Genomic DNA, 23161 nt, shown 5'->3' on the forward strand with positions numbered 1-23161 from the left:
ACCTCTTCACGTTCTATGAAGCCGGGGTGCTTCAGATCATATAGTCTAAACATGCATGAAATAAGATTATAGAGTATAAGTAGTAATGAATAGCAATATTAGACTTTTAATTTCTAAACAAATTAATTTACATATTTCTTACATTCGATTTTGTCTGATTCATTCAGGAGCATTAGAAAGAAAGATGCTTAGCGAGCGTACAAATTCATCAAATTCAATAACCCCATTTTTCTTGATATCAAATGCATCAAATAGTCGCAGCAATGTAATCAACAACACAAAAAACTTGAGGGTTCGAGTCCTGCTTAAGACATTTCGTGGTGTATATATTCGTGTTAGAATTAGATGGGTGTGTGAGTTTGTCTTTCAAAAAAAAATTGTTTACTAACTCTATCTGCAAAAAGATTATGCATATTTCTATTGCTAAAAAGCGCAAACTAGAACTCTTCATGTGCATAAAACAGCATGATATTCATCTTCTTAATCTTTTCGTTCAGTAATGAAACATAGTTATGAAATATTTTAAATAGTTGCTATGTAAATATTTACCTTGTGAATAAGGCCATCATCGATTATGGCAACGCTTAATCTCTCAAAGAGATCATACAAAGTTTCTATGTCACTGATGGAAACTATAAAATAGAACATATATTAATCAATCAAATTAATCAAAATCTGGTCGTACAAATAAAGAAATTTTGTTGCTATATATATACTAACTTGAAGTTTCAGAAGTGAAAAGAGCGTCATGAATTATTCGGCTTGGGTCTGGAGTTTTCTTTAATAGACATATTTTTCATGGTCATTGCACCTGTACAATCAATCAATTCAAATCAATATATATATATAACAAAATACCATAAAATGAAGTGTTAAGTGTAATTCATTTTCATATTTAAGCTTTGACTTTATAAACATATACAAACAGAAACATATATAAAAAGATTCTGCATATTTCTATTGCTAAAAAGCGCAAGCTAGAACTCTTCATGTGCATAAAATAGCATGATATTCATCTTCTTAATCTTTTCGTTCGGTAATGAAGCATAGTTATGAAATATTTAAAATAGTTATTATGTAAATATTTACCTTGTGAATAAGGCCATCATTGATTATGGCAACGCTTAATCTCTCAAAGAGATCATACAAAGCTTCTATGTCACTGATGGAAGCTACAAAACAGAACATATATTAATCAATCAAATTAATTAAAATCTGGTCGTACAAATAAAGAAATTTTGTTGCTATATATACTAACTTGAAGTTTCACAAGTGAAAAGAGTGTCATGAATTATTTGGCTTGGGTCTGGAGTTTTCTTTAATAGACATATTTTTCATGGTCATTGCACCTGTACAATCAATCAATTCAAATCAATATATATAACAAAATACCATAAAATGAAGTGTTATGTGTAATTCTTTTTCATATTTAAGCTTTGACTTTATAAAAAGATACAAACAAAAACATATTCTACATACATACATTAAAGTTACAAAATCATTGGAAAATAGAAATGGAGAAAAAGACCAGTGATGGGAAATATTTGATGCAACAACATTGTAGAGACCCGTCCTAATCCATCCGGACGAAGTCCATATTGATTATGAACGATTCACAACAGTTGATTACATAGCGAGGTACTTGACCTCTATATGATACATTTTACAAACATTGCATTCAATTTTAAAATACAATTTTTCTTTACAACGAAAATTGACGGCATGCATACCATTTTCAGAACATATCCAACTATAATTGACTTAATAATAATCTTGATGAACTCGATGACTCGAATGCAACGTCTTTTAAAATATGCCATGAATGACTCCAAGTAATGTTTCTAAAATGAGCAAATGCATAGCGGAAGATTTCTTTCGTACCTGAGAATAAACATGCTTTCAAGTGTCAACCAAAAGGTTGGTGAGTTCATTAGTTTAACATAAATAATCATTTAACAATTTTAATAGACCACAAGATTTCATATTTCCATTTCTCATAAACATACATCCCATGCATAGAGACAAAAATATCATTCATATGGATTGAACACCTGGTAACCGACATTCACAATATACATATAAGAATATCCCCATCATTCCGGGATCCTCCTTCGGACATGATATAATTTTCGAAGTACTAAAGCATCCGGTACTTTGGATGGGGCTTGTTGGGCCCGATAGATCTATCTTTAGAGTTCGCGTCAATTAGGGTGTCTGTTCCCTAATTCTTAGATTACCAGACTTAATAAAAAGGGGCATATTCGATTTCGATCATTCAACCATATAATGTAGTTTCAATTACTTGTGTCTATTTCGTAAAACAGTTATAAAAACAGTGCATGTATTCTCAGTCCCAAAAATATATATTGCAAAAGCATTTAAAAAGGGATTAATGAAGCTCACCATAATGTATTTTGTAGTAAAAATACACATGACGACAATGAACAAAAGTAGGGTTGGCCTCGGATTCACGAACCTATATCATTTGTATCTTTATTAATACAAATAAACGTAATCGAACAATTTATTTATTATATCTTAATTTATATATTATATATTTAATTTGTGTATATTTTCATAATGTTTAATTTCTATATAATTATATTAATATATTACTATTTATTTATACACATATTTGTTTAGTGTTTTATTTAAAAAAATCAATAGTTTGTTATATGTACGTTTTTAAATAAATAATATTAGTAAGTTTTATTTATATAGTTATGTGAAATATTAATATATGTAATAAATATATTTTATGCACAAAATATTTATTTGCTCAAAATAAGTATTACTAATAATAATAATAATAACTTTATTAATAATAATTCTAATAATGATACTGTTAATGTTGATACTTATAATAATAATAATATTAGATAACTTATTGATAATGATAATATTAATAATCATATTAGTCAATAATAATACTTATTTTGATAATAATAATATTTATATCAATGATAGTAATAATAATAACTATATTAACACTAATCATGATAATCATAATAATGATACAATGTTCATATTAATTTTAGTAATAATAATAATAATAATAATACTAAATATTAGTATTTTGTAATGGTAATAATGTTAGTAATGATTTACTTACCATAATTATAACAATAATAATAAGTGTTAGTTAAAGATACTAATAATTTTAATATTAGTAATAATAATAATCAAATTAATAATAATAGTCAAATTAATAATAATATCAATGATAATAATTATAACAATAATAATAATAACAATAATAATAATACTATTAATAATAATAATAATAATAATAATAATAATAATAATAATAATAATAATAATAATAATAATAATAATAATAATTTCTAAAAAAGAAAACTACCTTAGAAAAGGCCCTCAAAAAGAAATGCACCCAACCGGGCTCGAACCCGAGACCTCTCGAATACCCATCACATTCTTTACCACTCGTTTGTTTCTGTTTTTCTGATTACATACTCAGCACAATTAAATATAACCCGCCTCAGCTAGTTCTCCTTCTTCTTCACCTTCCCATTCACTGGAACTCCTTCTAATCCTCACCCTTTTAATAAAATTTTAATTTATGAATATAAATTGAAAAGCAAACGACTAGTTTGGGTATCCTAATGTCAGAATCAGATCGAACAGAAAAATAATAAAAAAATAGTAGTAACAGATATTGAAGAACACGAGTATGAACTTAAAACTGATTTCGACACTAGAGGCTGTGAGAGCCTACGAGTTCTTCATGAAAAAGGTTCACAATTGTGATTAGAAACTAACTGAATCGTTAATTTAACTTAACATGTAAAAACAAACTCGAATTTAATGATGAACACTTCGTTGACTTTTTAGCAAATAAACTTTGACTCAAAAATTCGATTTCAATTCGGTAAATTAAGGATTGAAACTTCTCAGATAGATTAAATAGAAGGTTTCTAACAACACTACATTTATAGATTTTAAAAAATACTTCGATTTCGGTTTTTGATAAAAATAAGTATGAAACAGAGGTATCGAGCTGACACGGTATCTTTTTCAGTTTTAATTCAAGGAATTTAACTAACTAGTTTTGATAATTGATAATGATAAACGTTGGAATGATTTATCTATAATACCTGTGTACAGAATCGATTTATAGTAATGAACTTGATAGTTGATTCAATCAGGAACAAACAGAAACAAAAAAAAATATAGTGGATATTGATTATAACTAAATTGTTTGATTATGGAACTTTATGGAAATTAATCGTACCAATCAACAGACAAAAACAAGAGTTTAATACAGTTGATTGAGAAGTAAACGGATTCTAGCTCTAGATATATAAATCTATTTATAAATAAATAAGTAAGTAACTATATAATAATATTAATACTCATAATAATTATATAAGTAATAAAAATAATAAAACTAATAATAATGGTAATAATATCAATAATAATAATAATAATAATTATATTAATATTAATAATAAATGATAATGATATATATATAAAATATGATAATGTTGATAAGATTAATAATACTAATCATAATAAAAATGATATCACTAATATCATAACTAATACTAGTAACAACAGCACTTATAATAATATGTATAAAAAAATGATATCAAATTAAATTGTATTACTTTTATAATAACGATTCTTAATGGTAAAGGTAAAAAATACCTAATAATATAATAATATTGTTAATTAACATTAATGAAAATGATACAAATAATAATACTATTAATAATGATGTAACAAGTTACATGTAACAACTTTTAATAATATTAATAATACAGATTGATGTTATGCGAGGTGTATATAAAATAGCTATTAAATTTTACAAGGAAATACTATTAAATACCATACAATTTTACACAAGATATTTATTTATTTAGAGAATGGATATACTTAAACCTTGCTACAACACTTATAGGCAGTGTACCTAATCGTACAGTAGTGTAGTTTTTAGTAAGTCCGGTTCGTTCCACAGGGAAAATCTTTTAATCAAAGCTTAACGCTATATTAGTTTAATTTTATAAAAATACAAATATATATATAAGTAATATTATTATTATAAAGGGGGGTTTTTACCGTTTAATGACCGGTTTGTCGATTTTAAAACTTTAGTCGCAGTTAAAACAAAATGTAAAATATTAAATAAATAAAAGACTTAATTTAAAGCATAAAGTAAATAACGATAATGAAATTTCAAATAATAAAAGTGCGATAAAATAAACTTGCGATATTAAAAAGTACGATAATTAAAAGTGAAATTAAATACAATAACAATAAAAATGCGATAATTAGAAGTGCAATTAAATATAAAATAAAGGAAATTAAATATGAAATAAAAGAATTATGCTTATTTAAACTTCCGTAAGCATGATGTTTGACGTGTTGATTTTAGTTTTATGCCCATGGGTTAATTGTCCTTTGTCCTGGATTATTTAATATGTCCGTCTGGTTTTTGTCCATAACAGTCCATCAGTCATAAATATAAAGTGCGAGTGTCCTCGTCAAATTATTCTTATACCCGAAGTCAAATATTACAACTAATTGGGGACTTAAACTGTAACAAGATTTTAATACTTTGTTTAATAATTACACCAGGATGTCGACTGAGTGTAACCCAAGGTTTTAATACTTTGTTAACAATTATACCAAGTGTCCTTGTACATAATTTCACCCCTGTTTTAATAATTCTAGTGGCTATTAATCCATTCCCGTATCCGATTAAATGAACGATTATTCGTACATATAAATACCCCGCCCATCGTGTCCGATTGAGTGTATATGGTTATTTATAGGGACGTTCAATTGTAAATCTTTATATTAAAATTAACAAACTATCATTTAGTTAAACAAATATAAAGCCCATTAATAGCCCATAGTCTAATTTCTACAAGTGTCGTTCTTTTGTCCAAATCCCAATTATGGTACAAAGCCCAATTACCCAATTTTAGTAATTAGCCCAACATCATGATTACTTCGTTTTAAATAAGCATAATAATAACTTAGCTACGAGACATTAAATTAAAAAGGTTGAACATAACTTACAATGATTAAAAATAGCGTAGCGTTACACGGACAGAATTTCGACTTACACCCTTACAACATTCGCTAACATACCCTTATTATTAGAATTTAAAATTAAAATTAAAATTAAAATATAAATTATATATATATATATATATTTACGTATATATTGAGAGAGAGATAGATTATGGATATTTAAAATGATCAGAATTCGTTTGCTTTTATAGGGAATTGAGTTCAGGGGGTCTCCGCGACTCGCGGCCTTTTCTGCCTTCAAACTCCGCGAGTCGCGGAGTTTGAAATTCCAGCTCACCAACTTTGGAGTCTTTCTTGCCGACGAATTTTTATTATTTATATAATATATAAATAATTATAAGAATTATTTAAATATTATATTATATTTATGTGCATAGTTGACTTGTAATTTTTAGTCCGTTGCGTCGAGCGTTGAGAGTTGACTCTGGTCCCGGTTCCGGATTTTCGAACGTCCTTGCGTACAATTTAATATCTTGTACTTTGCGTTTTGAATCTTGTACTCTTGTAATTTCGAGACGTTTCTTATCAATAATTGGAACCTCTTTGATTATATTTTGTACTTTTGAGCTTTTTGGTCGTTTGCGTCTTCAATTCGTCGAATCTGTCTTTTGTCTTCACCTTTTAATATTTAAACGAATATCACTTGTAAATAGAACAATTGCAACTAAAAGCTTATCTTTCTTGGAGAATAATGCTATGAAATATATGTTCGTTTTTAGCATTATCAAATATTCCCACACTTGAGCGTTGCTTGTCCTCAAGCAATATAGTCTTGAAATACTAGAATCACTTCTTTATTCTTCACACTTTGTACATCAGTGATTTCTTTACGGTGGTATAAACAATGGTAGTAACTTTGTGGTTTACAGTCCCATATGACTATAAAAATTTAGATCCTTTAAGGAAATTGGATCTTTATGAAAACATTTGATCTTTTGAAAATTAAATCTAGCTTTTACCCTAGATAAGTTTTCCGGAATAACCCTTCACCGTTGTTTGCAAAATATTTTTGTGGGTTTGGTGGGTTTCAGATTTGAAAATTTTAGCTCAAAACTTATGGTTTTGTGTCACCCACTTGCTAACCTTGTATTTGGAAAGCAACACGTCCAGTTTACTTGTCCCGTATATTACCTTTCGGTAAACTACCGTCCGGTTGTAAAGGAAAGCGTTGAACAAGCAACTGTTAAGGCAATGTCCCCTGACATGCTTTTAATTTTGGTCTATAACGTGTCGGACGCAATTACTATCCTTTGTAGGAGAAATAGTAAAGCTCACCCTTATAATTTTCCAGTCTGGAACAAGGTCCTGTCTTTGATCATGCTATGCAACCACCGTTCTTACGGTTGACACCCGATTTAGTTCAGGTGACCTAATGAATTCCAGGTGAATTCCTAGGATTTTACGTTCAATGGTAATGAACGCATTGAAAATGGGTTTTTAGAAAACAAATCGGTTTGTAATTTTGATCAAAATATTTTCTCGTTCAGGCTCGAGTTTAGATATCATTGAATTCCATGAGTTTGTAATTCTCAATCTTTAAGGTCAATCTCAAGGATTGAGTAATATCAGGCTTAAAAGCTGATTTTTGATCTTTTAAGGAGATTATCCTTTCTGGGGATCTGATTCATTAGTCTTATCCAGCTAATTTGCACAGCGCCCTCCCCATTTTACGAGACAGATCCTCTCATGGTTAGGATAAGTCTGACCACATGGCGACCCTGTTTGATTCTGAGGTCCGTGGATTTCCTGCTGATTTTAGTGATGACTTTTCTAGATTTTTCGTCAACCTACAGCTGGTCTGGACGACAACTTCCTGACCTAAATCAAGAAGCGCGTTTCTTTTTCGGAAGACTTTACTTCCTTTTAATGATGGAATTGATTCATCGCGTAGATCCATCTCTTCTTTTCTTTCATCGGGTAAAACAGTTTAGTTTAGTCCAAAGCAAAAGTATTTTCAGTTATTTGTTACAGAAATATGTGACATATGTTTAAAATATCTTGGTAAATTTTCTCACACTTGGCTTTTATTTTCCTTTTTATTGTCATCTATTCCATTTTAAATGAATTTTAACATTTTGGTTTGTTTCTCAATTTATGTCCTTTCCGAGGTAACAATAATTTCGGTGTTAAAACCTAGTTTTATCGTTCATAAATATGTATAAACATGATTTTGAGTTCATTTAATTGAAAATTTTGAAAATTTTTACTAGAATTGGGTAGTCAGTATATAAGACTAGGGCTGTTCTTTATTATCAGAGAGCACTAGATTCTAATACAACTACTACTTTACTACTATTTTTAATGGTAACAAAGTGTTTAAGATAAAAAAAAATTTAAAAAAATCCGAAAGAATTTAACCCCTTCCCACACTTAAGATCTTGCAATGCCCTCATTTGCAAGAAATCAGTAACAATTTAAATTATTGAGGGTGATTAGCGTAGAAATGATTAAATTTTACCAAAGTTTCCAAACATATTTGTGTTTGTGTTGAATGATAAATGGTGCACATCATTTGTTCATTCCGTCTTGTTGTTATTTCACATATATTTTGCATCTTGTCGCCAAAATTAGTTGCTTTTGCTGAACTTAATGCCAGTCTTTGAAAATGCGTTGTTTTACCCTGTTGTGTACATAAGATAAACTGCAAACATATATACATATTTTTGAAGTTTGGTATATTACCCCACATTCAAAAATTATTAAAATCTAATAATAAAAGTTAGAAAATTATAAAAACTATTACAATATTAACATAAGTATTAAATGTATCAACATTACAAATTATAAAATAAATAAAACTAGTAGACTAGGGATGATACTGATACAAGTAGGGGTTCCATGCATAACCATAGGTGTTATAAAATGCTTCGGCTGGGTTATACATAGGATACGGTGGTTAGATCTCTATAGACCAGGGAGGAAATACGGGCGATGGAGTAGGAATATAGTTTCTACCTATTTGTTGGCAATAAGCTATGATTTGGTTTTGATGAACTTGCCAATCTTCAAATGCTCGATGTCTAGCATTTTCGTACTCTTGTGAAGCTATAAACCTTTGCATTTCTGTCATTTCATTTCCCCCACCCACATTACCTTGCTGTTGGTTTCTCTCAACCTGTGGATGTCTACCATTATATCGTACTGCGGCATTATTTCGCCTCTTCAAAACCTTCGTACCATGGTATACATTTAAACCTATTGTATCGCGGGGTTCTGGTTCTTCGATTAGTAATCCCCCCCGACTTATATCCACACCGAGATATTCAGCAATCAAAGTAATAAATATACCACCTCCTATTATGCTATGCGGTCTCATCCCCCTAACCATAGCTGATAAATAATAACCCACACAATATGGTATACTTACAGCGCTTTGTGGGTCTCGAATACACATGTGGTAAAACAAATCCTGTTCATTTACCTTTTCCTTATTCTTACCTCTTTGTGTAATCGAATTAGCTAAAAATCTATGAATTACTCTTAACTCTGCTCTATCTATATCCAAATAAGAGTAATTTCCCCCTTTGAATCGGTGATGGCTAGTCATTTGACTCCATACACCATATGTATCAAAATTCTCATCTATCTTCCTACCGTTCAATATCAACCCTCTACAATCGGCAGATGCTAACTCCTCAAGCGTATATATACGTAAAGCCTGAGCCATGTCTAGTAAAGACATGTGGCGCATCGAACCTCCTAACAAAAATCTAATAAAAGATCGATCGGTTAAACTAGCTACCCGATCATTTAATTCTATACTACACAACAATTCTTCACACCATACTTTATATACAGGTCTATGCATGTTGAATAACCGTACCCAATTGTTAAAAGTAGAATTACCATACCTCTGTGCAAGTAATTCCCTAATTGGCCCGGCCAATTCTACAGCTTCTAATGGTCCCCATTCTATGACCCTAGGTACTTCAACAGCTTTAGAATGAAGAGTATGCAAGCCCCTTTGGTATTTTGGATAATCTATCCAAAGTCTGTCAGATCTCAGGTTCGGGTGCAAATCTTCCAAGTGCATATCAGAAAATGTCATGACTGGATGAGGTATATCTTGTTTGTAGTAGTTTCCACCTCCTGTTGTTCCGCATTCTCAGCAGGAGCATTGCGAGCTTGGGATGAAGATTCACCCCTTTCAGTCTGCAAAACACATCAAACAAATTTTTGTGCATCCAAATATGCATCAGTGTCAGCAAAATCATCAATCAAAATAATTACAATGACATGTTTAATTTATATCAAACTTAAGCTCATTTTCATATTTTCATCAAATCTACACTTTTTCAAATAAGCATATACGAAAATGTTCGCCAAGTTCATAAGCATTCAACTCAAATAACATGTCAAAATAATCATTACTAGCAATTAAACAAGTTTCAAATGGCATTATCTCTCAAAAATCAAGTTCATGAATTTTAGACTTGAAAAAGTCCACTTTAATTCTCAAAATCATGTTTAGGCTCAAAGTTTGGATCATTTAACTACCTAAACATGTTACACTACTTAATTTAGCAACAATTCATGACAACAAACCGCCATAACCTGTTTATATCAAAAAGCCGCAAATTTGTTCAAGAACACAAACCCTAGATTACTCAAAATTTGAAGTTTAAGGCTTCTAATCATGTTAAATAGCATCAATCTAGGTTATACAAGCATAATACATGAACAATTTAAGCATAATTACACTAAAAAGCATCAAAATTAAATTAGGGAAAAAAATTGCTCAAGAACACCAATTTTCGGATTAAATGGTGTTTAGGTGTAGAAATTTATCGTTTTTCTTGAGTAATTCCTTGATAGCATCCTTATCAATATGATTTTAGTAAAAGATTTGATGATTAAAGGTGAAAAATTGTGAATTTGGGAGGTCTTTTTCGGGTTTTTTTCGGGTTTTTTTTTCGCAGTATATGTGTGTGTGTGGTTGAGGACTGATCAGTTTACGTTTTTATTTTTTTTCTGGGTTTTGGTCCCTCCGCGAGTCGCGGTATTTTTACCCTTCAAACTCCGCGAGTCGCGGTGTTTGATTTTTTTTTTTTTTTTTAATAAAATCTTAACTTATAAAGCAAATATAAAATAAATTTAAAATTTTGTTTTCCTTTGTTTTAGGACGAGGTCGTTTCAGATCGATGTCCTAGTCCGTCCTTCGACAAAATTTTAAAATTTGTCTTTTTATAGTGATTGTTTTAAAAACTAAGATTTTTGGGTTTTTTTAATATTTTTGGCATACTTTAATTCAATAAGATTAAAAATAATGATAATAAAAGTTCTCGTCCCTCCCTCGTATAAAGCAATTTCGGTTCAAAGACCTAGTCTTCAACTTACGACGAATTTTAAAAATCATATTTTTAACTTAACGAAATAAAGTAAATTTTTGTTTTTAAATTCACACCAACTTAAATTTAAAAATGCATAAAATTAAAAATTTATACCAAACTTAATTAAAAATGCATAATATTAAAAATTCACACCAAACTTTATATTATATTTTTATTTTTATACATACAAACTTATATTAAAAATATTAATTTTTCAAATATTGACAAACTTAAATATATTGATTTTACAGAGTTCACAATATTAATTTAAGATTTATATATTAATTTTAAAATGGTAAAAATAAAATTAAAAATATTTTTGGCTTTTTATCCCACTTTAATCAATCAAATATTATCAAAAATATGCGCCCCTCTTTTCGGTAAAGTAATTTCGGTTCCATAACCTAATTTAACTCATGACGAATTTTTGAAATATTTTGGGTTGATTGATTAAAGATATTTATACCTTAAGAATAAACGTTAAATTTCGCAGTGATGTAATAAATTTTTGTATGATATCAATAATTTCGGTCGCCAAACCTAATTTTATTCAATACCAATTTAATACTTTATAGCGAACAAATTAGCGTTTATTATCAAAAGGTTAAAAATAAAAATAAAAATAAAAACAAAAAACTGTACAGACTTACCTGTGAGATAGTATTCTTAGTTATACGATCTATCCCATTCATAAGATAGTCGGTTTAATTGGTTTTCCATGGCTACATAGGCGTAACCTCGAGCATTCAGTGTTTTTTCTTCTAAACATATGAACGGTCCGTCTCTGCATAAAGTAACAAATTCGGTATTTGAATAGGTTTGATTATTTGAACATTTACCTCCATGTGACCATTTTCCGCATTTGTGACATCTTTCTAGGTGTCGTGCTCTTCTTTTCGCTGCGGATTTTGATTTTTCTTTACCAAATTGTAATTTATTATCTTCGCATCTGGATTCTTTTCTTACTCCGTCCAATATTTCTCTGATTACTGATACTATTTCACTCGGTAGTGTGTCATTATTACGTTTAGTGATCAAAGCGTGTAGTATTAGACCATGGTTTAGTTCACAGGCAGTCTTCATTTCGTAAAAACCTAAAAAAAATAAAAATTCAGAATGGGGGGAGAAGACTAGTTCTTTAGGGTCTGCTAGGGAAAGACCATTCGGGTTCCATTTTCGAGAACTACACGAAAACAGACAATCTAACTCTAACAGAAATACATAAAATCCTTTAAAGACTTGATTCTCCCCACACTTAGTTAGCTGTGGTATCGAAATTGTGATTAACTTCGTTGTCAACTTCCATTGGACTATCTATGTAGTGTTTAACTCTGTGACCATTAACTTTAAATTCAATCCCATTTGAATTTATTAATTCTATCGTTCCGTATGGGAAAACTCTTTTGACTATGAATGGTCCAGACCATCTTGATTTCAATTTTCCAGGAAATAGCTTGAATCGTGAATTGAAAAGAAGAACTCTGTCTCCTTCTTTAAATTCTTTTAAACTTCTGATTCTTTTATCATGCCATTTCTTCGTTCTTTCTTTATAGATTAACGAATTTTCGTATGCTTCATGTCTTAATTCTTCTAATTCGTTTAGTTGACTTAATCGTAGACGTCCAGCTTCATGTAAATCAAGATTACATGTCTTCAAAGCCCAAAATGCTTTGTGTTCAATTTCTACTGGAAGATGACATGCTTTTCCATAAACAAGTCTAAAAGGTGTGGTTCCAATTGGAGTTTTGTAGGCTGTTCTAAAAGCCCAGAGTGCATCCTCCAATTTAATGGGCCATTCCTTCGGATTTGATCCTACGGTTTTCTCTAGAATACGTTTTAAAGCTCGGTTGGTATTTTCAACTTGTCCACTTTTTTGTGGATGATAAGCAGTGGAGATTTTATGAGTTACTCCATATCTTTTAAGAACTTTCTCAAGTTAATTATTACAGAAATGAGTACCCCGATCACTTATTAAAGCTTTCAGTGTTCCAAACCTTGCAAAAAGACGTTTTAAAAAGTTGACTACAACTCGTGCATCATTAGTTGGGAGAGCTTGTGCTTCCTCCCATTTAGATACATAATCAATGGCAACGAGAATGTAGAGATTATTATGAGATTTTGGAAATGGACCCATAAAGTCAATACCCCAAATGTCAAATACTTCACATACTTGAATGACATTTTGTGGCATTTCATCACGTTGACTTATTTTTCCGGCCCTTTGACATGCATCACAGGATTTGCAAAGAAGGTGTGCATCTTTGTAAATTGTAGGCCAATAGAATCCAGCTTCATAAAATTTTCTTGCTGTTAGTTGAGGCCCATAATGCCCTCCTGTTGGTCCTGTGTGACAATGGTTTAAAATTTTACTAGCTTCATCTCCGAATACACATCGGCGTATTATTCCATCTGGACAACTTTTAAATAGATGTGGATCTTCCCAAAAATAGTGTTTTATATCACTAAAGAATTTCTTTCATTTTTTGTACAATAATCCTTTTTCAAGGAATCCACATACTAAGTAGTTTGCATAGTCTGCAAACCCTGGAATTTCATTATAATCTATCTTCAATAGATATTCATCAGGAAAGTTGTCTTGTATGGCCGATTTATTTAGAACTTCTAATTCAGGATTTTCAAGACGAGAAAGATGATCAGCGGCGAGATTTTCTGCTCCTCTTTTATCTCGAATTTCAATATCGAACTCTTGTAAGAGTAAGATCCAACGGATTAATCTTGGTTTAGCATCTTGTTTCGAAAATAGGTATCTAAGAGCAGAATGGTCGGTATAGACCACCGTTTTTGCTAGAACGAGATATGATCGAAATTTGTCAAAAGCAAAGACAATAGCAAGGAGTTCTTTTTCAGTAGTTGTGTAATTTGTTTGTGCTCCTTGTAATGTCTTACTAGCGTAATAAATAGGTTGAAATCGTTTTTCAATCCTTTGTCCTAAAACGGCTCCCATTGCAAAATCACTTGCATCGCACATTAGTTCAAACGGTAGATTCCAATTTGGTGTTATCATTATCGGCGCATTAGTGAGTTTTTCTTTAAGAATATTAAAAGATTTGATACATTCATCTGAAAAGATGAATGGAGCATCCTTTTCTAGGAGTTTATTCATAGGAGTGGCAATTTTAGAAAAATCTTTTATGAAACGTCGGTAAAAACTGGCATGCCCTAGAAAACTCCTAACTCCTCTAACATTGGTGGGATGTGGAAGTTTAGCAATTACATCTACTTTAGCTCTATCCACTTCAATTCCTTCTTTTGAAATTTTATGTCCAAGAACGATGCCTTCTTTAACCATAAAATGGCATTTCTCCCAATTAAGAACTAGATTTGATTGTTCGCATCTAATAAGCATTCGTTCAAGATTAGCTAGACATGTTTCAAATGTATCACCGAAGACTGAAAAGTCATCCATGAAAACTTCCATGCATTCTTCTATCATGTCGTGAAAAATCGCCATCATGCACCTTTGAAAGGTTGCAGGGGCGTTGCAAAGTCCAAATGGCATGTGTTTGTAAGCAAAAGTACCATAAGGGCACGTGAACGTGGTTTTCTCTTGGTCCTCGGGTGCTATTGGAATTTGAAAATATCCGGAAAATCCATCTAGAAAACAATAGTAACTACTTCCGGCTAATCTTTCCAACATTTGATCAATGAAAGGTAAGGGAAAGTGATCTTTTCTGGTGGCGTCATTTAATTTTCTATAATCAATACACACACGCCATCATGTTACAATCCTAGTAGGAATAAGCTCATTTTTCTCATTTGTAATGACAGTCATGCCACCCTTCTTAGGCACGTATTGAACTGGGCTTACCCATGGACTATCAGAGATTGGATAAATTAAACCTGCATCTAGCAGTTTAATTATTTCTTTTTTAACAACATCTTGCATATTCGGATTTAGTCTTCGTTGGCGTTGCACATACGTTTTATGACCTTCTTCCATAAGGATTTTATGTGTGCAATACGAAGGACTTATTCCTTTAATATCATGAATCTTCCATGCAATAGCTGGTTTATGAGCTTTCAACACAGAAATGAGTTGTGATTTCTCATTTTCAGTAAGAGAAGACGATATTATTACAGGTAATTCAGATTCACCATGTAAATAAGCGTATTCCAAATGGTTTGGAAGTGGCTTTAACTCTAATTTCGGAGGTTCTTCTATTGATGATTTATATCGATATCTGTCTTCTTCTTTTAGCATTTGAATTTCTTCTGTTGTTGGTTCATATCCATTAGCTATAAGTGTAGCTAATATTTCAGCTTCATCAATTGGTTCATTACCTTCTCCTAAAGAACATTCTCCTGTTCCTTGTAATTCTGGAAATTCTTCTAACAATTCTGCATGTGAGTCTATAGTTTGAATATAATAACATGTATCATCTGCAGATTGCGATTGTTGCACTGCTCTATCAACTGAAAAGGTAACACTTTCGTCCTCTATACTTAGGGTCAATTTCTTATCGAACACGTCTATCATTGCTTTAGCCGTGTTTAATCATGGTCTTCCTAATACGAGAGGAACTTGAGAATCTTCTTCCATGTCCAGAACAACAAAATCTACTGGAAATACTAAAGTACCAACTTTGACTAGCATGTTCTCCATTATCCCTCTAGGATATTTTATTGATCGATCGGCTAGTTGTATACTTATTCTTGTTAGTTTCAATTTTCCAAGGTCTAGTTTAGCGTATAGTGAATACGACATTAAATTTATACTAGCACCTAAGTCTGCCAATGCTTCTATTGAACTAAGACTACCCAGAAAACATGGAATTGTGAAACTTCATGGATCAGATAATGTTTCTGGTATCTTATTCAACAGCACTACTGAACAATTAGCGTTCATAGTAACAGCCGAGAGTTCTTCCATTTTCTTTCTATTCGTGATCAGATCTTTCAAGAATTTAGCATATCTAGGCATTCCTGAAATCACATCAATGAAAGGAATATTTACATTTATCTGTTTAAACATATCCAAGAATTTGGATTGCTCGGCTTCAAGTTTCTCTTTCTTCATTTTACTCGGGTAAGGAAGTGGTGGTTGGTATGGTTTAACATAAGGTTTATCCTTAGCTGTGTTATCTTCATTAACCTTTTCAATTACCGGTTCTTTTTCCTTATCTTGTTCAGGTTGTGGTTCTTGTGGAGTAGGAATAGCTTCATCAGAATTTACAGGTATTTCAGGTGGTTTAAGTGTTGTACCACTTCTTGTGGTAATGGCTTTAGCTGTTTCATTCTGGGGGTTTGCATTTGTATCACTAGGTAAACTTCCCAGTTTTCTTTCACCTATTAATCTTGCTAGGTTGGTTACTTCTTGTTCCAGATTTTGAATAGAAGCTTGTTGATTTCTAAATGCTTGAGCATTTTGTTCATTTGTTTGTTTCTGAGATGTGAAAAACTGCGTTTGAGTTTCAACTAGCTTCGTCATCATATCTTCTAAATTTGGCTTTTTATCATCGGTTTGTTGTGGTGGTTTGTTTTGAAAATTAGGTCTTTGCTGATTGTAAGTATTGTTGGATACTTGTTGATTGCTAGGACCTTGTTGGTTGTTGTATGGAATATTTCGGTTATAGTTCTGGTTTTGATTGTAAATCGGTCTTGGCAGTTGATAATTATTCTGATAATTATTTCCAGGCCTTTGGTTTATGTATGAAATATTCTCTCTTTGTTCCATTGTTAATTCAATACTGAGACAATCTTTTGTCAAATGTGGTCCTCCACACTGCTCACAACTAATTCGTATTGAGTGTATATCTTTAGTCATCATTTCCATTCGTCTCTCGACAGCATCTATCTTTGTGGAAATGGAATCTAAGTCATGGCTAGAATCAGCTCTAGCTGCTTTAGATGATCTAACGATATCTTTTTCTGGGTGCCACTCATGTGAGTGGGAAGCAGTGTTATCAATAATTTTATAAGCATCAGTTTCGGTTTTCTTCATAATGGAACCACCAGCTGCTATATCGATGTCTTTTCTTGTAGTGATGTCGCATCCTTGGTAGAATATTTGTACTATTTGACAGGTGTCTAAACCATGTTGCGGACATCCTCTTAATAACTTTCCAAATCTTGTCCATGCCTCATATAGAGTTTCATTTGGTTTCTGTGTGAACGTAACAATTTCTCCTTGAAGTCTTACGGCTTTAGATGCCGGAAAGAATTGTTTAAGAAATTTTTCAACTAAAACGTCCCATGTATCAATCGCCCCTTCAGGTAACGATTCCAACCAATCTTTGTCTTCTCCCTTTAAAGTCCAGGGAAATAACATGAGATATATCTGTTCATCCTCCACTTCTCGGATTTTAAATAGAGTGCAGATCCTATTAAAGGTACGAAGATGTTCATTTGGATCTTCCTTCGGCGCACCACTAAATTGGCATTGATTAGTCACCATGTGTAGAATTTGTCCTTTGATTTCATAATCTGGCGCATTAATGTCTGGATGAGTAATTGCGTGACCTTGGCCAGTGCGTTAAGCTCTCATTCGGTCTTCCATACTTAAAGGTTCCAGATTCTCCATAATTGAATTTGTTGAATCGGAATCACTAGAGGATTCTGATTTAATGGTTCGTTCCTCAACAATCTCTGTTTGAATGATTGGTGGTTCCGGAGGAAAATTTAATGGTTCAGGATCTATAAATCGTCCCTGAATATTCTCCGGATTCTCAATTGTGAGGTCGGTTTCAAAAAATGGATTATCAACGGCGACAATATTAACTAGATGTCTTGATCGAGTTACAGGTGGTGAACGTACAAAAGGTGGTGAACGTCTTGCTCGGTGCATTCACTGAATATCCTATTAGTTTTTAAAAAGGAAAGAAAAATTATATAAATTATCCAATTAATAGACTTTTCTGATTTTGCCCACGTTTCGAATAGCCAAAAGATGCAGCAGAGGGGCAGGATTCGTTTGGTCTCAATATAATTGAGGACTGTTTGGCTCCAATAACCCGGTCCACGTACAAATTCAACTATTACTACGAACCAGAAAATTTTGATGTCTATCAATTTAACCACTTAAAATAAATTTTCGTAATTTTAAGAAATTTAGATAAGAAGTAGAATAAAAAATCTATGTCCTAAAAACTAGAATAGCGAGAAATATGAAAGAAAAAGAGCGTGTCGGAAAAAGATCGAAAAATAAAAATAAGAAAGAAAAAGAGTGACTTATAGAACTTAAAAACACTCGACTAACCCAACCTTATTACTATCAATAACTTAAAAGTATAATCGCAAATTGAGATTACTAATTGGAATGATAATTGATACATAGGTAAAAGGCGTCTAAAAATATTAAAGCTTACAAGTAAAACTATATCCCAAATGGCAATAACTAAAAAAGAAACTAAAACTTAAAAAGGCGTCGCAAAATTCTAAAGCACCTAAATCTTAGTCTAAAGAAAAAGCACTTAACGGATTTTACAGCAAAGCCTAAAAATCTAGAAATAAAAATATAACTATGGCAAAAACTAAGTTTAAAACTAAAAACTAGCGAAAAATACAAATATTACGCTAAAACAATTAAAAAGGGAGAAAATATAAAAATATACAAAAAGTTGTAAAAATTACAATTTTTATAAAAATATTATTTTTATATTATTTATTTATTAAAACTATTAATTTTACATTAATTAAACTAATTTAACTAAAATACAAATTAAATAAAAAGAAACTTAAAACTAATTATAATAATAAGTAATTTAGGGTTAATAATAATAATTAATAATTACTCCGTAATTAATGCTGATTAGGGTTCCTGTCACGTGTGTCAGGGCTGCTCCGCGAGTTGCGGTGCCCGAAGCAGGAAACTCCGCGAGTCGCGGGGTATCAAATTTCAGATCAGGAGCTTTCGTTTGACAGGTTTATATTTTGTTTTATTTTTTTTATTTTTCTGTTTAAATTTTCTGTTTTAATAAATATATAAAATATTTACATAAATTAAATAAAAACTTATGTTTTAAAAACTAAAATAAAAATAGAAATACTTTATAATTTTAAAAAAATCTTAAAAATAGATTTATATATATATATTTTCGGTTTTTAATTTTTTTTATTTTTTAAATTTTAAAAAGTATATATTTTACAAAAACTAATTAAAACTTAATAAGAAATTTTTTTTATATATATATTAGCGTTGCGCTTCCGGCTTTTAAGCTAGATGTTCCCCGGCAGTGGCGCCAAAAATTACTTGATGTTATGCGAGGTGTATATAAAATAGCTATTAAATTTTACAAGGAAATACTATTAAATACGATACAATTTTACACAAGATATTTATTTATTTAGAGAATGGATATACTTAAACCTTGCTACAACACTTATAGGCAGTGTACCTAATCGTACAGTAGTGTAGTTTTTAGTAAGTCCGGTTCGTTCCACAGGGAAAATCTTTTAATCAAAGCTTAACGCTATGTTAGTTTAATTTTATAAAAATACAAATATATATATAAGTAATATTATTATTATAAAGGGGGGTTTTTACCGTTTAATGACCGGTTTGTCGATTTTAAAACTTTAGTCGCAGTTAAAACAAAATGTAAAATATTAAATAAATAAAAGACTTAATTTAAAGCATAAAGTAAATAACGATAATAAAATTGCGAATAATAAAAGTGCGATAAAATAAACTTGCGATAATTAAAAAGTACGATAATTAAAAGTGCAATTAAATACAATAACAATAAAAATGCGATAATTAGAAGTGCAATTAAATATAAAATAAAGGAAATTAAATATGAAATAAAAGAATTATGCTTATTTAAACTTCCGTAATCATGATGTTTGACGTGTTGATTTTAATTTTATGCCCATGGGTTAATTGTCCTTTGTCCTGGATTATTTAATATGTCCGTCTGGTTTTTGTCCATAACAGTCCATCAGTCATAAATATAAAGTGCGAGTGTCCTCGTCAAATTATTCTTATACCCGAAGTCAAATATTCCAACTAATTGGGGACTTAAACTGTAACAAAATTTTAATACTTTGTTTAATAATTACACCAGGATGTCGACTGAGTGTAACCCAAGGTTTTAATACTTTGTTAACAATTATGCCAAGTGTCCTTGTACATAATTTCACCCCTGTTTTAATAATTCTAGTGGCTATTAATCCATTCCCGTGTCCGGTTAAATGAACGATTATTCGTACATATAAATACCCCACCCATCGTGTCCGATTGAGTATATATGGTTATTTATAGGGACGTTCAATTGTAAATCTTTATATTAAAATTAACAAACTATCATTTAGTTAAATAAATATAAAGCCCATTAATAGCCCATAGTCTAATTTCTACAAGTGTCGTTCTTTTGTCCAAACCCCAATTATGGTACAAAGCTCAATTACCCAATTTTAGTAATTAGCCCAACATCATGATTACTTTGTTTTAAATAAGCATAATAATAACTTAGCTACGAGACATTAAATTAAAAAGGTTGAACATAACTTACAATGATTAAAAATAGCGTAGCGTTACACGGACAGAATTTCGACTTACACCCTTACAACATTCGCTAACATACCCTTATTATTAGGATTTAAAATTAAAATTAAAATTTTATATATATATATATATATATATATATATATATATATATATATATATATATATATATATATATATATATATATATATATTTACGTATATATTGAGAGAGAGAGAGAGAGATTATGGATATTTAAAATGATCAGAATTCGTTTGCTTTTATAGGGAATTGAGTTCAGGGGGTCTCCGCGACTCGCGGCCTTTTCTGCCTTCAAACTCCGCGAGTCGCGGAGTTTGAAATTCCAGCTCACCAACTTTGGAGTCTTTCTTGCCGACGGATTTTTATTATTTATATAATATATAAATAATTATAAGAATTATTTAAATATTATATTATATTTATGTGCATAGTTGACTTGTAATTTTTAGTCCGTTGCGTCGAGCGTTGAGAGTTGACTCTGGTCCCGGTTCCGGATTTTCGAACGTCCTTGCGTACAATTTAATATCTTGTACTTTGCGTTTTGAATCTTGTACTCTTGTAATTTCGAGACGTTTCTTATCAATAATTGGAACCTCTTTGATTGTATTTTGTACTTTTGAGCTTTTTGGTCGTTTGCGTCTTCAATTCATCGAATCTGTATTTTGTCTTCACCTTTTAATATTTAAACGAATATCACTTGTAAATAGAACAATTGCAACTAAAAGCTTGTCTTTCTTGGGGAATAATGCTATAAAATATATGTTTGTTTTTAGCATTATCACATATATTAATATCAATATTAACATTAGTAATAATAATGAAAGTAGTAATAATAATATTGATATATTATTTATATTCTAACTTGTAATTCATATTAACTTACATTTCATTACTTATGTAATACTTAATAACATGTTTGAATATTTAATATTATATATATATATATATATATATATATATATATATATATATATATATATATATATATATATATATATATATTTATATATTATATTAATTGTGTATATAATTCATACATATATTTATATATAATTATTTTATTATTTATTTACACACAATTGTTCGTGAATCGTCGGAAGTAGTCAAAGGGTATTTGAATATAGGAACACAGTTCTAAAATTTTTGAAACTTAACATTACAGACTTTGTTTATCGTGTCGGAATTATATAAAAATTAGGTTTAAATTTGGTCAGAAATTCCCGGGTCATCACAGTACCTACCCATTAAAGAAATTTCGTCCCGAAATTTGAGTGAGGTCGTCATGGTTAACAATAAAGATGTTTTCTTGACGAATATGAGTGATAAATAGAGTTTTTTTCTTCTTCATTACCGAGTAATATAGATCAAACGATTCGGTTACTTGAAGCGTATGAGTGAAGCTATCGCAAAATAGTGGAAGGAGGAAAAATAAGTTTCGTCATAACTTTTGACGTAGTCATGGTTGAATTTAAATAGTAAGGTGCGTCTTAGCTTTTGACGTTGTCTTGGTTGAATTTCGGAATTCAAGGGATTTAAAGAAAATCTTTGAAATCTAAAAGATCTGATTCTTCGTTTAATACGGTAATTAAGATCTCTTAAATTAAATGCGGATATCTGCCTTGATTGCTATGTCGGATACTCTTATTATAAATTTACCTCTACCGTTCCATTATTTTCACTACTTCTATATTTTCTTTCCTTGATTTACATTTCCAAGGATTGTGAAAATGCTTAATCCAATTCTGATCATTGTTCTTATTCTGACTATCGCAACATTCATTCTCCTCTTCCAACTCCCACCGGAGGATTCCGTTTATTTCTACTATGCTTTAGGGATTATTGTATTTATAATCCTCCCGTGTCTTTATATTGCTATACGCACTGATATCCACGGTTTGTAATTTCGGTGTTATTTTTGGGCTTTATATTTTCTCTTATATTTCAATGTCCTTATTTCTGTTTCCTACAATCATTGTCATCCCCAGTTAATACCCTCTCCTATTTGCTGCGATTTATACTCCAATTTCTATTTCAGAGCTTTGTCCCTTCGTTTTTTCTTCTGGCGATTTGGCATCTCTTGTAATGGTCTAGAATTCGCGGATATAAGTTTTAGAAGGAACATTGCTAATGTTCTAAGAAAGGAATGGTAATGGCACAAATCTTGATTTGTTAAATTACCAGAATACCCTGGAAAAGACCGAATCATCAAGGAATATTTTCTTGATATTTTAGAGGTTTAAATAGAATACAAGAGTCATGTAACATGGCACATGATGACGTTAGAGT

General features: G+C 30.7%; 1 long non-coding RNA gene across 1 annotated transcript in view; it reads right to left on the reverse strand.

Moving 5' to 3' along the window:
- Positions 1 to 1255: 1255 nt before the first annotated feature.
- Positions 1256 to 23161, reverse strand: part of LOC139843559 (uncharacterized) — a 29713-nt gene continuing 7807 nt past the window's right edge. Inside the window, exon 3 of the long non-coding RNA XR_011757617.1 lies at positions 1256 to 1349. This is a non-coding gene — a long non-coding RNA (uncharacterized lncRNA). The remainder of the gene's footprint in view (positions 1350 to 23161) is intronic.

Source organism: Rutidosis leptorrhynchoides, chromosome 4 (assembly GCF_046630445.1).
Source record: "Rutidosis leptorrhynchoides isolate AG116_Rl617_1_P2 chromosome 4, CSIRO_AGI_Rlap_v1, whole genome shotgun sequence".
Taxonomy (NCBI): Eukaryota; Viridiplantae; Streptophyta; class Magnoliopsida; order Asterales; family Asteraceae; genus Rutidosis; species Rutidosis leptorrhynchoides.